The sequence below is a fragment of the Calidris pugnax genome, unplaced genomic scaffold (genome assembly GCF_001431845.1).
Source record: "Calidris pugnax isolate Ruff unplaced genomic scaffold, ASM143184v1 scaffold196, whole genome shotgun sequence".
NCBI lineage: Eukaryota > Metazoa > Chordata > Aves > Charadriiformes > Scolopacidae > Calidris > Calidris pugnax.
The window spans coordinates 391,486-408,877 of record NW_015091042.1 but is presented as its reverse complement, the minus strand read 5'-3'; the positions used below and the strand labels follow the sequence as shown (position 1 = coordinate 408,877).

The 17,392-nt window shown below is 41.8% G+C and overlaps 1 protein-coding gene across 7 annotated transcripts in view; it reads left to right on the top strand.

The window, feature by feature from the left end:
* ZMIZ1 (zinc finger, MIZ-type containing 1) overlaps nt 1-17,392 on the top strand; it is a 290,102-nt gene that overhangs the window by 196,893 nt on the left and 75,817 nt on the right. Inside the window, exon 1 of one of the 7 annotated variants that reach the window (XM_014956237.1) lies at nt 488-617. The exons of 5 other annotated variants lie outside the window; for them this stretch is intronic. The gene's annotated coding sequence lies outside the window, so the exon portion shown is untranslated. Of the gene's footprint in view, nt 1-487; nt 618-1,002; nt 1,211-17,392 lie in introns of those variants that run through there. One more of the 7 variants, XM_014956238.1, reaches the window with a different exon arrangement.

Genomic DNA, 17,392 nt, shown 5'->3' with positions numbered 1-17,392 from the left:
CGCCCGCCCCCGGTGCGGGGCGGCGGCCGGTCCGGAAGGAAACTCCCGGCCGCGGGGGCCGCCTGCCCGCCCGCCCGCCCCGGGCGCTGCTCCGCCGCCGAGGCTGCTCTGGACGCTAATTAGCATGACTAGTTTGATGGATTTAGTCAACAGCATTCAGCAAACAGGGGAGGGGGGGAAACAAGTGCGTAAGATTTCCCAGCCCCGCTGGCGGGGGGGAAACAAGTGCGTAAGATTTCCCAAATCTAAAGACTTTTCAGCCCCGCTGCCCTTAATGGTTTGTTATGCGGACTCGAACAAGTGTTGCTTCCAATTAATTGATCGAGGGGATTTATTTTAGTATTTTGGCTGGGCGCCAGAGGCAGAGGCTTTGTCCTAGCGATTTAAGCGCCACCCCTCCTTGCAAGTTTGAAATGTGAGCTGCCTGTTTTTTTTTTTTTTTCCTCCTCTCTCTCTCTCTCTCTCTCTCTCTCTTCCTTCTGGCAAAGTGGCTGTGGCTGCCTGTGTGTGTGTGTGCGTGAGTATGAGAGGAGGAGGGAGAGGTGTAATGGGAAAGCAGGAGATGGATCACTAGAGACAGAAAAGAAAACCATCAATATCAGTAACATGCAGCTGAGGTGAGATTTTTCTGAGTGTTTGATTTTTCTTAAAACCCTTTCAGAAGATTTAAAGCAGCCCTCTGCCATGCTGGATGCTGAAGACGTACTTCTAAGCAATGTCACAGGGATGCTTACATGTATATTGCCGTTTTAGGTCTGTTCGCGTACGTGTGAAGTTTTAAAGCTTAACCTGATTCTCTTTATTGTCTCTAGAGGGTTGTAGCTTGAGCACAAATAGCCTGTTGGCAAGTACGGCATGAGCCCATTAGCAAGACTCCATCTGTGATTGGTTTTGCCTGGAAACCGGGAGACAAGCAATGAATAATTGATGTGTGTTGTGCAGTAGCTGGACAGGCAAAGAAGAGAGAGAGAGGGAGAAACAGAGCAGGGTGCCCTCAGAGGGGGGAGAGCGAACAAGCTTGAAAATAGCTACTGGCTGCCTTGTGCTGAGATGAAGGCAACCCCGGCTGTCTTTGTTCTGCACTGGCTGGTTTCTGCCTAGAAGTGTTTGCAGACATATGTGGCCTTTTTCTGCAGCAGAAGAGAGGCAGGCGAGCAGAGGAGGGGGAGCAGAGGAAGACTAGGGCTTTTGAATGAAATATAACTTGTGGGTAAGTTGGTTTCTTGGGGAGGGGTGGTGGGTACCAAAGCGGGGGACAGATGGATGGGGTGCAGGGAACCAAAGGGGGATGGATGGATGGATGGGGCCTTGGGTACCAAAGGGGGAGGGATGGATGGATGGGGTGCAGGGAACTAAAGGGGGATGGGAGGATGGGGGCCGTACGTGTGTAAGTGGGGACGTGTGTGTGTGTGTTGTGCGTGTGTGTCCGCCTGGGAGAGAGTGAGTGTGTGCTGTGAGTGTGTGTGTGTGTGTGTGTGCGGAGCGGGGTGTGTGTGCCAGCGAGGGTGCATTGTGGGTAAGGCAGTGCTGCATGTTGTCAGAGGGGATGGCAGGCAGGGGAGAGGGGACGGGGGCTGCCTACAGCCACCCACCCTGCCTGCCTTCTGGCCGCCCCTCGCCACATGTGGGGGGGCGAGGAGGGAATTGGCGGCTTGCTCATTTAGCTGGGCTCTACCATGTTTGTATTTTAGGGGGTGAAGCAATAATTTTTTACAGGGATCTTGCTTATTGTATCGGCAGTCGTAAAACCGAAAGGCAGCGGCAGTTATCGGTGGCATCTTCTCCAACTTTAGCCTGTCTGGCACTGTCAAAACGTGACGTGCCGTTCTGCGAGCGGCAATGACAATACTGCTGCCACCATTTCATTTCTGCTGGCTTTTATATAAAGACTTTGCCATGCAGAACTCACATCTGTGGCAAGTGGTTTCAAAGAAGATCCCAAAGAACTGTTGGTATCGATGGCAGTCTCGGGTATTCAAGCTGACAAGTTTTTTTGCCCCTTTTGTTGAGTAATAACCAGTGTCTTGTTTATCTCTTTGCCTGTGTAAATACTGAAAAGATTACTTAATTTGCGTATGATTTATGGAGTTCTCAGAAAGTTTCAAACTAGTGATGCCAGAGTGGAATTTAGGATGTTGGTTTATTTTTTGGTTTAGTTACATGGATTAAAGCAAGTAATAACTTAAAACTGAATTAAATGGCATATATTAACGTACAGCAAAAATGAAATGCAAGGAATCTATACAGCTTCAGTGTTTGCAACTCAGACATTGACAGTATGGTTTCTTGGGGGAAGAGACTTGCTATTGCACATAGCAGCTCTTCAACCGGTGAAGTCAGTGAGGAAAGTGAAATAGACTTTGCCTAAAGTAGTCTCAGTGATCCTGTGTCCACTGAAGTCACTGTCAGGAAAAGTGTTGGCTTCAGTCGTACAAACTACTTCCCCTGAGTTCAGGTGAGCCCATAAGATCTGTCTGAAAATCCCGTAGTATCTGTCAACTTTTGATGAAATAAATGCTCTCTTTAGACGGATCTGGTGGGGTGAACTGGCCAATTTGAACCCTCTTTTTATGACAGCCACTTATTTTGGCTCATAAAACTACAGAAGATTATGTTTGTTGTGCAAATCTGTAGATTTTTGAGAGAAAAGCGGAGAAGAAACTATGGAGGCGGTTTCTTTCCAGAAGTCATGTCTCACTCAGGGTAAGCAAACCAGGTCATTAGGCTGGGTTGACCTAAAAGAAACAATTAGCATGGTCAAAACACTACATGGAAATGGAAATACATGAAATTAACATCCAACTAGAATTGTTCTATGTTACCCAATATTTCCTGTAGTTTTTCCTCAAGTTAAACTTTATTGCAGTTATATTGGTAAAGAAAGTAATTATCAGAGGCTAATCATGCGTAAAAGTAGAAGCTCCTCTCAGTCGAGCAAAAGCATGTTTCCTCTGTGCTGTCACCGATCCTCTTAGCAGGATTTTGTTCCTCTTTTTGCGTAGCACTTCAGTCAAGATGGCAGTTAAAGTGCAGTAGAACTTGAGACCAAAAGTTCGGTTTTATGTAAATTTACTTCAGAAGACCTCAGTCAGTAACGCTTCAGTTTGAGTTTAAGCCAACAGAAGAGTGTTACCAAAGGCTCAGTTTTGCATTTCTGGTTAAAAGTTTGATTTAAAAAAGTACTTAATATTACATTGATTCCCAGCCACCCCATTTTTTCCCTTTCCTGGGGAAATATGTCTGCAAATACAGTGACATTTCAATAGTAAGAAGTCATGTGAATGTGCAAGGTAGAGTTTCGTGGTAGCAGTTGAAAATACTGTTCGTAAGAGCAGTTTGAAACTTAGTCTTAAGCCTTTAATCTTGTAGATTGTAGCAAAATGGGCGTAAATGTCCAATCTGTGCATGTCAGTGTCTGGGTTGTCCTGGCAATAACGTTGCCATGTTCATATGTCAGTGAAACACTTGCACTCTTACTGGTATTACTTGTGCCAAAAGTAGCATTTAGTGGTGGAACCCTTATGGTGGGTGCTCCAGGAGCACCCAGGAAAGCCTGTCCCCATGCAGTACAGGGGGGACAGCTGTTGGTTACAAAGCAAAGAAGAAGAGCTTGCAAACTAACAATGAGAGAATAATAGAGGATACTTTGGGCTCAATTAATAAACAATTTGTTGTTGTAGTAACAGGTATTCTTTTAATTACTGGGAGATAATGGTCTGGCAAAACAGGCCTTCTGTTGCCATAAAGGTTAGTACAGCAATTAGATTAAGAGAGACTGGATCAAGGCCCCCAGAACCCCCCAATTACAAGATGTGTAACTGAGACAAGAGAATGGTGGTTTTTGATGTCACAAGGTAAGCTGAGGACACAGAAGTTCCTGTGTTGGCCTCAGTTGTCACTGGGGCTGTGACAACACGAGGCTGCTTTCTCATGACCAGGACAGGGTTATTACTGATCAACAGCAATGAGAAATCTTTTCTAGAGGGCAGCCCACAGGAAACTGTCACTCCATGGGATTTTACAATTGTAATTTCTTTTTTTCTCTCACAACAAAACAAAAGAAAGAACGTTATGTTAAACAGGGAAAGAGCTAACTAGGGAAGGAGCTAAACAGGGGAAGCAAACCCAAAACCTTACCGTGTGGAACATGGCTAAAATGATGATCCAGAGAGCTCAGTGAAGATGCTCTCTGGTTTTGTTCCTCTCAGTTTTAGAACAGACACAGGAAATACCTTCCTCTGAGGCTGCTCTTGCAAGTGGAACTTCTGTTTTGTCTCGGGTGGAACAAGCAAAAGAAGCTGCTGTGAACAGACTGCCCTAAAACTGCTCATAAGCAGCTAGACAGCAAGGCTTTTGCTCAAAAAAAAGATAAAAATGGGGAAAAGTGGTTTCCTCTCGGTGCTGCTCAGCTATTAGTGCATTGTAGTTCACAGCTACCCGAGCTGGAGCTGGGTGATCTAATCTGAGTATCAGAAGCCCAGCTGGGCCACGGGGGTTGCTGTGCAGGCTGAGTGGATGCTTTACTATCTCCCATGCCTTGCAGGGTACAGCATATGGTTCAGCACAGGCATGTCCTGGGGGGGGGGTAAAAATATTGCTGTAACAAATGACCCCACTGCCCGTCCTCTAAATTTCCTAAAGTTTGCTGTGGTGCTTTTCCTTGCACTGCCTCTCCACAGGAAACCAGAAAGTTCTGTGAAAAAACACTAGACGTGGCATCTGTTCCACTGGAGTCTGGAATTGACGATTGTTTCTTTGGAGTGACCAAAACAAACAGATCCTTGTAAAAACAAATAAATTTAACACACTGGAAAAAAATACAATATGTCAATATCACTTGATTCTTCTAATGGCAAGATAGGGGCAAAAATTCCACCAGTATACCTGCTTCTAAAATGCTTTAGCAAATGGATGTTTCGGTATATAAAACAGTTGTTCAAGAAGTAACTAAAAATCAACTTCTTCAATGGCGGAACAATTTGAAGTTACTGAACAAAACCTTTTAAACCAGAATGTAAAAAATGAGCTCGTCTTCAAACGAAATGGATGCTTCAATAATTGTCAGAGGTACACCAGTGCGCAATAAAGCAAAGCAGTAATAGCTTTTAAGGCATGGTGAAGAGTGCATATCTGTTCAGCATCAATGAGAAAGCAGCCAGCCAGTCTGGCACGTACGTAGGCTCTTTCACTGAGGATTCAGTAAGGAGACAAGAGAAGCCCAGAAAGAACACAAACATGTTATTTTCCTCATTTTTAGTTGGAAGTTCCCTGAAGAATTTTCTCCTTCAAATCAAGACAAGGTATAGTTATAAAATAGAGTGAGTGACACTGGGACAGTAATTATTTCAGCAGTGTGGAAGGCTGCCACTCATCCTACCTATAATAAATATTGCACATTTCTGCAGTTCTTGACCTGGATCATTCTCAAATGTCTTGCAGTCTCTGGAGTGTGTTACTAATCCTAATTCTTAGCTTGTTGGGGCTCATTCTGTTGACAGTAATCCAGTGCGACCAATGGAAGTTTTATCTATTCCAGAAAATAAGTTAATTTTGTTCTCAGTTGTCTTTATTAGTACCAGTAAAATGTTCAGACACCCAGCTAAGCTCCTAATTCTTGTTTATTATAACTGAAGTACAGCTCTCAACAGTTTGATGAATAACCTTTAGTGTTTGTTTATCAAATTCTAATCCTCTAACTGAATTTTCTTGTTAATAGTTGGTGTTCTTTGTACCTCCTCACTACCCCTTACATCTCTTAAATCCCTTAAATTTCAGGAGGCAGGCAAGCTGGACTCTTGTCTGTGTTGACATCCTGGAAGCAGACAAAACCCCACAATTGTTGGTAAATACGAGCTCCTTAGAGTGCTATTTGAATATAAAGTTATAGTACCTGGATGGGTTCCTTCTTTCCTGTGCTTATCATTAAAATTATTTGTATTGGATTTTCAAAATCTTTCTGACCTAACTTAATTACAAATGAAGTGAGTAGAGGTTCAGTAGAAGCAGAACTAGGGCAGCCTGGGATGCTCATAAAAATCACGCCTTTACTTTGATATCTTTTCTTACTCAAGCACAAGAAGGTAACAGGGAGAGCAAATAGGAGGTTGTCATATGACTCTCTTCAGTATTCAATTAGCCCTGCTAGCCAGCTTTACTGACTTGTTGTTTGTTTTAGTGGTTTAATATACTTAACATTTTATTAACAACCTTGTTTCTGCATTAGTAAGTATTCAGAAAAGAAAAAAATACTGGGTTTTTTTTGCCACTTACTTATTGCCACTTACTTATCCATATTCTAGCCAGACTTCAAAGCAGGGTGTTAACAGTACTTTTACTTCTACTGTCTTATCTACTGACACTATCCAACTGTTTAAGAAAGTTGAGTTTTTCAAGCATCGCCCTAACACCACGGCTTTCAGAGGAGCCTGTCATGATTTACTTATTCATACAGATTGCAGTGGCTTATGTAGTCTTGATCCTGCTTGATCTGCCAGCAGTATTTGCTTCTATTGATCACAGGCTGTTATTTGACTGCCTTGAGCAGCTTGTAGGTCTCCCTGGTTCTGTTACCGGGGTCTACTACGGATATTTCTCACTGCTCTCGTTTTGTTGCTGTCGATAGTTTTAACTCCAACCTTCCCGCTCAGACAGAGGTGCCGCAGGATTGTGTCACACCCCTTGTGGTTTTTGATAAGTTTGGTAATACCTTAGTGAACTTTGGGGCTGTAACTGGGGTTCTGTCCAGATTTGGCTGCTGGCTCTGATTTCTAATACGTGTTTTAGCTCTGATTTATAATGGATGTTTGGCAACGTGCCTGGCTGTCATGTTTGCTTGTAAGTGTGTAAAAGCTCCTCCTAACCTAGGTGTAATAAAATGTCATATTTTTGGAAGTAAGCACCACTCTTTCATGTTCCTACTTACCTTTTCATCCATATACGTTCCTACTGTTTTTCTAGTAATAGGGCAATTGAGAAGTTAGTCTGGAAGAAACTTCTAAACCAGACCAGCACTGTGAAATTGTCCTGTTCCAGTCAGCTTTCCAAATGGTTATATATGTTTTCTAACTATTCCTCAGGGTGGAAATACTGTAATTCCTTAATTGGCCGATTTACCTGGAAGGTCCTTAAAGTGACTATCTAAAGTAATTTGTGGGTGTCAAGAAATACACTTCATTAGACAAAGCTTGCATTAGAATCAGGTTAAAAACAGAAACATTCATATAAGCTTTTATATGGTCTTAGTCCATTAGAAACTAGAGATTTTAATCTTTTTACTAAATGACTTTATGGTTTGCGAATATACTTTTAAGCTCTTTGCAAAATAGAAGCATAGATGGTCTTTGTGTATTTGTGTTTCTAGTTTTAATACAAGGGTGACCTTCTTTTGAACATGCAATTAAGCTTCTGTCTGTTATTATTTGTGGCTCCTTGCATCATTTTCGTAGAAAAAGGGCCCAGCAGATGTTTGAGCAGAAAGAGGAGCTAGCCAGTGGCTGGCGTTTTGAAGAACTATTTGAGATGGAGAATTATGAGGACCAAGTGATTTTACTTGTAAGGAACATGTTTAATACACAATGACCCGCTGTTTTCACCCTTCTGTATAAACACCTTTACATTTAGTGGTACTAGGATGTTGGGCACCCGCCTTGCCTGATGTTCAGCAAGATGCCACTTTGTCTCTACAGCTACAAAAAACATCAGGGGGATTTAATTTCTCATAGAGTTTTGGACTTGGAGAGTTAGTTGATCATTAGTATGTAATACCCCATAATCTTGGATTATGTATTTTGCAATAAGTGGAACAGAAGATAGAGTTTATAATTTCTGCTAAGTTTGGAATAGATTATAAGAGATCAGAGAAAGGAAGTTTTAAAGTCCCGTCTTATGCGTTGACTTAAAATGGCTCACTTGCAGCACTCACGAATCATATTGCAAAGGCAAAAATGTCCTTGTTAAACGACTGTAATCTAAAATGTTATAGAGACCTAAATGATTTATTGATGTCTATTTCTGAGGCATTTACCTGCACCTGTAGCCAGCCCATTCCATTTATTTTGGCTTGCTGACAAATTAGCAAGCTATTTGTATGTCAGATTTGGTCAGTACTCAATTCCCTCCCCCTTACATATTGAACAGCTTTTAATTTAATTGTTTGTGGTGTTGGCAATTTATTATCCAGAGAGATGTCACTCAGAGGAAGTCCTTAAAAAAAAAAAAAAGAAAATAGAAGAAAAACCTGAAGAATTACGTGTGAATATCCTCATAGAGCCTTATACAAGAGGGTATGCAGAACAGCTTTCAAGCCTTCTCCACACACAGAGGCAATGAGCTGTGCGATACCTGCCTTTCCTTAGCTGGAACCTGAAATGTTAGGGTTTATAATTAATAACTGGAGTATGGTTAGCTCTGTGATTAGGGCTATTGTCATTGTATCTAGACACCTTTAAGGAATGAGCAATCAGAATTACATGTCGGAGTTGCAACTGCGTAAATGTGTTGCATAAATACTCCCAGGCAGAGTTGAAGTGTGTGTTCCCACTTGCAGTGATTACGCTGTTGTTCTTGAAGAAGTTTTGCGGGGCATTTAAGGCAAAATTATTGTGTCTTGCTAAATTGTTTTAACGTCTGGCTCAGATCCTGCTCACGGTGAGGATCTGAGCGCTACTTGTCCAAGTCAGAGTGCTGTAGTGTTACAGGGAGGCAATGGCAGGCTGCCTGACCTTGGCTGCCAGGATGTCCCTTGCCTGGTGGCTCCTCCGTGGCACGGCCACTGCTACTGCTGTGCAGCAGCTGCCGGGGCTTCCCAGCTGAAGAGGACTACTGACAACTATTATGGGTATGGTTTTTTAGCCGTAATTAATCTGATTGTGCACTTCGTGAATTTTAAGTAACATATGAAATTTGGGCTTTAATATAGCAAAGAGGATTGTCATGTCGTGTGAGCATGGCCAGCGCTGGCCACCCCGGCCGCCTGATTCTGCTGGGGCTCCCTGGGACCGCGGTTGATGGAAAGACCCAACTATTTTTTTTTTTCCTCCTCTCAAACAACGCCGTGGTTGCTAGTTAACATTGTTGGCATTGTACAGCTTGAAATGTTTTATGGTCTTACATCTACTTAACCTTTAATGTTTTCTGTCAACATCTATCATGACCTGGTGGCCTATGGTTAGGAAAATGTGCCCTTGCAGGCTGCCAGATACTGTAATGGAATTAGGCCTTTAAAATTATCAGACCTGTCAAAGGGGCTTATAATCCTGTGAGAGCTTTAAGTGGTTTCTTACCTCCAGTTGAACACACATTTGACCTAGTTGAAGCATTTTTTTCTTGCTTGTTTTGTTTTTACTTCCTATTAATACTTAAAAAATGGGAGGGGGGGGGGGGGGCGGGGGAAGGCCGCTGGGTCTTCTAATTTGTTTCTCCTGAAACACAATCAATCTCAGATGATCACTCCAGACACAAGCTGGAGAGGCTGAGTGGTGCGTCTGGATCTTCTGGTACCCTCCCCTTCTCTCCAGGCTGGGATCTGCCCATGGGCTTGGGGGGGAAGAGAGAAAAAAACTAGTTTCCTTGGTATCTTATGAGGAAAAACATGGAGTCTCCTTGGTTCTGTCCCAGATGTCTTTTTTGGCTTCTTTTCTCTCTTGTGCTTGTAGCTTAAGCTCTGCAGATATTTCAGTGGGAGCTTGTTCCCTGAAGTAAGGGCCTAAGGACACTTGGTTCTGTGCGTCACTCGGTCGCTGTGCACCCAGGGCTGGCACAGGTCGCAGGGAATGTCAGGATTGCTCTGGGGGGATCGGACTCTACGTACTGCTCCCAGAAGGTGCTGAACCAACACCTCTGGAAACAAATGTCCTCTGCAGAGCGGGTGTGGGAAGGACAGTGACACTGCTCGGTTACTCCTATTTATCCTGTGCAGAGGGTAGTACCAGAGATGCAGTGGTTTTACCTTTGGCTGGTTTGTTCTCAGTTAACTGTGGAAAAGTAGTTTTGTAGCACTTTGTGATAACAGCCCAGTGCCTGGTGGTACAGAACATGAAAGGTTCTGTAATGTTTCTGAACTGAGAGATATTGCACGTGTCATATCCAATAGCAATGGAAACGTGCGGTGGAAGAGGCGATTTGACCATGTCACACGCAGCCTGTGACAGGAGTCGGCTGAGTTTGGCAAGTCACCTTATCGGAGCCTGTTTCCTGAGTCCCACTTCAGAGCAGTTTCCTGTCTTTGTGAGGTTGTTGCATCTGAGCTGTTTGCTTCAAATTATTGCAAGTTGTTAATACTGCTTTTTTTAGTTAAAGGGTGATCAGACTTTGGCTCCCAAAGCAGTGCCGTGCTGACTCAGTTTCTTACCGCCAGCAGGGTGATGCAAGGTGAGGAAAGAGAAGAAAGCTAATAAAATGCTGCTCTTTGAAAATATGTCTAATTTGAGATCTTATATATAAGTGAGAGAGGGAAATGCACTGCAGCCATTTCATTTGCAAGGAAAAAACCTTCTATTGCACAGATTTTTTTACATCTCTGTTGTTCTCATATAATGCAATCAAGCAAGGTAAAAGAAAACATGGTCCCTTGTACTAAACTGTGTGTAGGCATTAGTCCCATAAATAAAATCAATTAAAATTAAATAAAAAAAAAGAAGTTTGGGTTGTCTGAGGTGACATTAATTGGGATAGATGCTGAAACAAATTGGCCTCTGAGCAGGGAGGGCAAAGAGACAAATACCCATCCTCCAGATCCTGTTTCATTTTTTTAGAGCAATTTTACTCAATACTAAATCTTGAGCTGGAATGCTCCAAAACCCTGACCCTCTGAAAGTTAAGGCACACTTCTCTTTTCTTTGGTGTACGTATCTCAAGAATCTCCTGGCGTCCCCACCGCACTAAGGAAGAAGAGGTGGAGGTGGAGGAGTGAAATCAGTCATCAGGCGGCCCTGGAGAGTGTCATCGAGGTGGGCTGTCCCTTCTGATCCAAGAGCTTGAGTACATTGATGGGTAGTATTTTTACTTCGTGACAGTCTAGTGAATGATCTCATCAGCTGTTGCTAGCAGATGCAAAAATGATGAGCTTGTGGTAGCAAGCCAGACATTACACTGTTTTCTGTGCTTGTCTTGGGATACGAGTGACAGACGTGTCATCGACAGTTTTCTTTTTGAATAAAATTGTCTGCAGCATTTTGGAAGGGTTCAAAGTAGATGAGAATTAATTGCTTAGTGGAGGGAGAGGAGGGGACCCCTCCCAGGCAGCGGCTGCCTGTTGGTGAAAATTTGGGATTCTTTCTGGCTCCTTGGAGATGGATGTTGTAGCTGGCTTAAGAGGAAGTACTTGAGCTGTTGCTATTTCTACTTTCATGGCAGACATGATAACAGCTTGGAAAAAATGGGGAGTAATGAATGTCTCCTCTCAGTACTCACTGTTGTTTTTTCAGCTGGATCACAAAGACCTCAAATACTAATTTTTAATAGATTTTTATTAAACAGCAAGGAAAAAAAACAGTTTATGCAGTCAGACAAGCAGCTTTCCACAGTGCCAGAGTCATCGGTCCTGATTCTCTGCTGTGTTCATGGTGTCAGGTCAAGCAAAGCTGATGCAGATCACTGGAAAATGGGACCTCTGTCAATGTTTAGGTTATTTAATCCTCAGTGTTGATTCCCAGTTGTGATGGTTTCTGTTACCAGTATGTTTACTCTGAGCTTCTTACTTCTCAATTATGGGTGTCTCTCCTGTAGCCAGAGCACATGTACCTAACCCAGATAAGCACTCGGGGTTTGCCTAAGTCATCCAAAATACCAGGTGACAGATACTTTACTTGAAATACACATTTGGTTTTCCAGCCATTTAATCAGGTTAAGGGTGTACAAATTGCAGAAGCTGTCAGGGTGACCCGAAGCAGATTGAAATGAGAGAATTTATTTGAATGAGCCGATGATAAAATAATGCTGTATGCAAGTTACACATTTCTTGTTTTAGTGGCGTCCTAAATAGTAGTCTTGGTATTTCCTCTGCAGCTCAGTTCTGCCTGCTTTCAACTCTGTGTTTAATATATAATGGCACTTTCCCCTAACTTGCCTCCTTTTTGCTTCTGTGCCTGCATTTGTGCAGTACCCTGACTGTCAGAATGCCTGTCTGACTGCAATATGAAAGTTAATGTCTTAGTGTGAAAGTAATATTTATTATTCATTGTCTTTACACTGAAATGTCTGTGTATTTGTTGATCTTCACAAAGCATGTCAAACAGTTGATAATTTTTCAGAAGTCTCACTTTTAATAGCGCTTGTTTTACCTTAAACTGAAGGCTAATTGTTCCTCTTGGTTTTCTATCAGTGGAATCACCATAAGCCACCCTTCTAAGTTATGCTGTTTCAAGCTGTTGTACAATTTCACTCGTAGTATTTGGCAAATTTTTCAAAGTCTTCTTCAGAGGACTTTAGATTGTTAACAGACTAAGGCATTTAAAAAAAAAATTACCAGTTGTCACCATCTAACTCTGGAGTCTACAGTTGAGTTTTCCCATATGTATTTTCATTGTTTGCCTAATCTGTTTTGAGATCAGTTTTGCATAAATCAAGGACCCTAGGGGGAGGGAGGAAAAAAAATAATAAAATCTAAGTGCCTCTCTCCAGAAGCTTCTGCTGCAGATTTCATTGATGATTAAGATATTTCTGGCCTGTCCTTAACTCCCCTTTTTCTTCCTAATTACACTAGAGATTGAAGATTGTGTTACATACTGCATGAGTAGTAATATCTACATATACCAGTATTGACTCAAGCGGCAAAATAATCCATAATCAGATTTCCTCCACTGATGGTAGTTTCTCTCTTAAAAGCTGGGAGACAGTTGTACCTGTGTAGACCATAAACAGACCTGTGGTCTGGTTTGACAGTGCTGTAAGTAAGTAGGGAAAAGACAGAAAGGAGAGAGGGAAAGAAAAGGTTACCAAACCAACAATTCTTTGGTAATTATGGAACTAGTAACATTTCAAATTTAATTTAAACTTTGGCTGCTGTAAGTTAGCCGTCAGAATGGTAACTTCTGCTGACCTCATACAACCCCTTCACATATTCCCACAGAGCTGCATATGCTTTTTTTTTCATAACCTGAGCTGTGAAAATTTGCCTACTCACCACTCAACTTCAGTTTTACGTGACGTGAAAGGCGTGCACCTTTTGGGAGACAGTTTGTTACTTGATTTCAGTGGTGTCTCTGAAACCTGGGAGAAAGGCATTAAGGTACAATGATAAGGAGTTTTGTAGAGTGAGGATCACCTGAATTGAGATCTACACATAAAACTTGTGTGAGCATGGAAATGTCATTAAGGACTGGGTTTATTTACAACTCTCAATAAAGGTAAAAGTGCTAGGGTAGGTATAGTTCTACAACAAAAACGGCCTTTTGCTGATGCAGCTTGTTTCACTCAAGGAATTAGTATAAGCTATAAACTAGCAAGATCACCTTTCTTTGCTGATACAAACTGTATTTGCAATAGGCACGTATATCAAACTTTTTGAGGGTACTTGTGCTGGCAGAATGTGTATGGAAATGGTCATGAGAAATGGAAGAGAGAAGAGAGACACTCGTGGAAGTAGCTGCATCTCTTACTCCTTACGTGAACTTTCCAGCCTTTTCACTAAGCACTGCTTTCTGGGTAACGCTCTCTTGCTGTCTCATACTGTGTTTTCAGACTCAGATTGTGCTTTTAATTAGTCAGTGTAGTCAGTATGGAAATGTATTAGTAGCTTATGGGGTTAGTTGAGGCGCATGTTCTAGCAAATTTGTTTCCAAAGACTCTTTCCTGGATATTCTTCAATATCTCCCTCTGCAGCAGTCCTGTTCCCCATTGCATCATATTTCTTTCTGTCGTGGATCATCCATGAATAACAGTAAACCTGCCTAGTCTACAAGTTCTGTAGGGGGGAGGGGAAAGGCTGGTTTTAAAGATTGGTAAGCAGTTGAACTACACCAAAGTGTTACACGCTTATTCATAAGAGTCTTGTAGGCATTACAGAAATATATAAATAAAGCTTTACTCCTTGAGAGTCGTTTTTAGGATCAGCCTGATGCAGACCTGTACATAATTTGGGGGTTTCTGTCCGGAAGGACTTGATCCCACCCTGAGTTTCATTTTGAGTTTCAGGTTCAAAGAACTATCAAAGAAATAATGAACTCAATTTAAGTGGCCTTGACTTTATTAACAGCAACATCTTCCATATTCTTCATGGAGTTTGTAGTTGCCCAAAACTGTTCACCAAAATGCATCCCAACCCCTCATACTCTTTCAGCAACCTCAGCTGTGTTTCTTTTGATAATTTCCTGAAGAAGCAGTTTAGCCTGGTTGCAGTATGAAAATACTCAACTCTGAGTGAAAACATTTTTTCATATATTCCCAAGGCTGCTTGGTTTTAGTTGGTTTTTTTTTTTTGCTCTTCCATGCTGTGACCTACCCTTTGGAAATAAACTGGGACTTGCCAGAGCAAGGCATATTTGCAACTTGAGCAACCCTTGTCCAAACCACATCTGTGAGCTTTTTGTAAATGAATTAAAATGCAGTTATGCCTTTTACACCAAAATTGATGTAGTCCATTTTTTTCCAGCCAAATGGTCTCTAACTGTATTTGGAAGATCTGTTCGAAGATAAATATTGCTGCTGGTCTTCTTTTTCCAGTGTTGGTTTGCTTCTGTAGAAATGTGATAATTTATTTGTTTACTTATCTTTTAGGTTTTGACAAACAAACCAGTATTTGGATCAAATGACAATAACATGGGACAACCTCTCTCCGTATTCTGGCGATTTAAGTGTAATAATTATTTCTAGCATTTGGTAATCGCTTGTCTGGAGTATCATGTTTAGCCTCTTTGAATATCTTGTTAATCCCACAGTAATGGACTGTTGATGTCACAGTTAAGTGAATCCCAGCCATAAAATGATAATCCAGGGATTGCCCAGCCCAGAACCTGAGATGAAGCTGGAATTTCTCCTTGTGTGGAGGCAGTTTGCAGAGCAGTGCACTTTCCCCACCCGGGGAAGCCTCAGCTGAACTCAGAAATGTAACATTTGTCAGTTCTGGCCCAATCCTACGCTCTGAACGCCCGCAGGCAGGGAGCCACGGTGCAAGTTACTTTAGGGATTTTGCTGCAGGTAATTTTTCCGTTTAAAAATGAATCATGTTTCCATCTGCATGCTGGTTACTTGAAATAACAATTTAGAGTAAGAGCAAATCAGTAATTTGTTTTGGTTTTAATAAGTATGTAATCCAGCTGTTTCATAAACTGGATTCTGTCATTTCTGTTAATGGCTATTGCAAGTTTCTGTTTTCATTGAAGTGGAAAAAGTGAGTGAACGTAAGTTCAGGTGGAGCCTTTCGGCTGCAGTCCTGCGAAACGCTCGGGTTTGGTGAAACCCACTGAGGACTGGGACCTGCTGTGTGCCAGTAACCAGCACAGGGGCCTGATCCCCACACACAGCTTCACTGAAATCACTCTCTCTCTCTGTCTGAGAAGATTACGTCTTCTCTCTCTATAGAAAGATTGGATCTGTCAGCAGGAAAGAAGCTGTGGGGTCTCTTTGGGCTACGTAACTAAAGGTGCTGTTAGTAATCCAATTCCAGGATAAAGACAGCTGAATAAACAGTTATAACACCCAAAACATAAGCAGGATCACTCAAGTCCATGAACATGGGAATAACAAAATGCCAGTACACAAACCCTGGCAGGAAACACACCTGAATCTGATCTCAGTTGGAGTGAGAAAGAACTCCCAAAGTTAGGGACGATATTAGGTGCAGGTGAGGGGAACATCAAGTGCCTACTAGCAATACTGAAGTTCAGATGTGCTTTTTACTGGGCAAGAGTGTTTATGACTTTGAAGAGTTCAGCAAAAAAAAAAAACAGTGAAGAATTGAAGTATGAAATGATACCAAAATTTTGTCTGGACTTGAGAACAGCTTTTGAAGCTTTGTCTCTTACACGGGGAAAGTGGGCAGTGTTAGGGGAGGTCTGTGCGTAGGCAGATGGGCGAGTGTACCTGCCTGACTTGCCTGCGTGACAGCTGTACCCATTAGTCTGCATTTGCTATCTCAGTATCTCTAGTGCCATATGTTCTTTTTCTTTAAATAAACAGGTATATAATAGTTAGGACAGATGTGACTAGCAAAATGGCGTAAGCAGAGGAATGATTTGGAACAAGCCTGAAATGATTAATCTTGACACGGGTAGTCTTAACCAGTTTATGATATTAGTACATGCTGTACAGTTCCTTTCACTGTCCCTGTCAATGGAAGGGTATCTTTAATTAACTTGTAATTTTAGTTTCTGTCTGTCTTCTCATGACTCATTAGTGTTTGTAATTCCATCCTTTTTGAGCTTAGCGGCTTGTGTATTGCTTACTAACGTGCTGCAGGGGTGTTGCAGATTAGTTTTGTAGAGGGTCTAGTCGGTCTCTGCAGAAGACAGGCTCATGCAACTGTTTTTGTTTTGTTTAATTTCATTTCACCAGTACAGACTCATTGAGGTAAATACTTTTCTGAAATGCCGTAGAAAACAATAGTATTAAAAGCATCAAATATAAACATGAAGGAATTAGCATTAAATTACAGTGAAACGGCAGCTGGAAATGTAATCGTGTAGACAGCTACTTTATAGCAAGAAATCCAAAAGCAGCTACACAATTTGAGTTGTTACACAGATCTGATTCAAAAAGGTGTCAAGAGTGTGTCAGGAGAGTGGAAGGGGTAGGACATCCCCCTTCAGATACGCAGCAGAGAGGTATAGTTTCCCCTCTCAGGAAGGAGTTTGTTGATTTCTATTTTATCCTCAGTTCTGAAGTCTAGAAGGTTATTTTTCTGTTTAGAGAAGAGCATCTTTGAAAACAGGGTCTACTATTACGAATCTGATCTTTTTTCCTTGTCTGCTAGTTTTACCACAACTAGTTATGAACAAACACAGCTCTGAAACATCAATGAGATTCTCATTATTTGCTGCCTGCACTTGATTTCTCTTTCTTCCCCAACCCTTGGTGTTAATGAACATTAGTTCACGATAGTTTCCTATTCTCATAACATGTTTCAGCACAGGCAATCTTGAGATTAAGGAGGATAAATGAGGAAACTTTAAAAGACCTTTTTATAGTTGCTTATAAGACTTAATTCCCACATTGATCACATAAGGTAAGGATTTATGATACAAACAGTTCTAGACTGCATTCTCTGTGACTAGTTTTAACCTGATTTGTTGCTGCTGCTTGTGTATTTACACTATTTCTTAAGGTATTAGGAGGAAATAGCATATCGTAAATAAGACATCAGAAGTCAATTTAGTATACACCTTAGCATCTGTTGCTAGGAAGACAGAAAAATAGTTTCACTGGCCTGATTCAACACAATTTTGAAGGAGCGATGCTG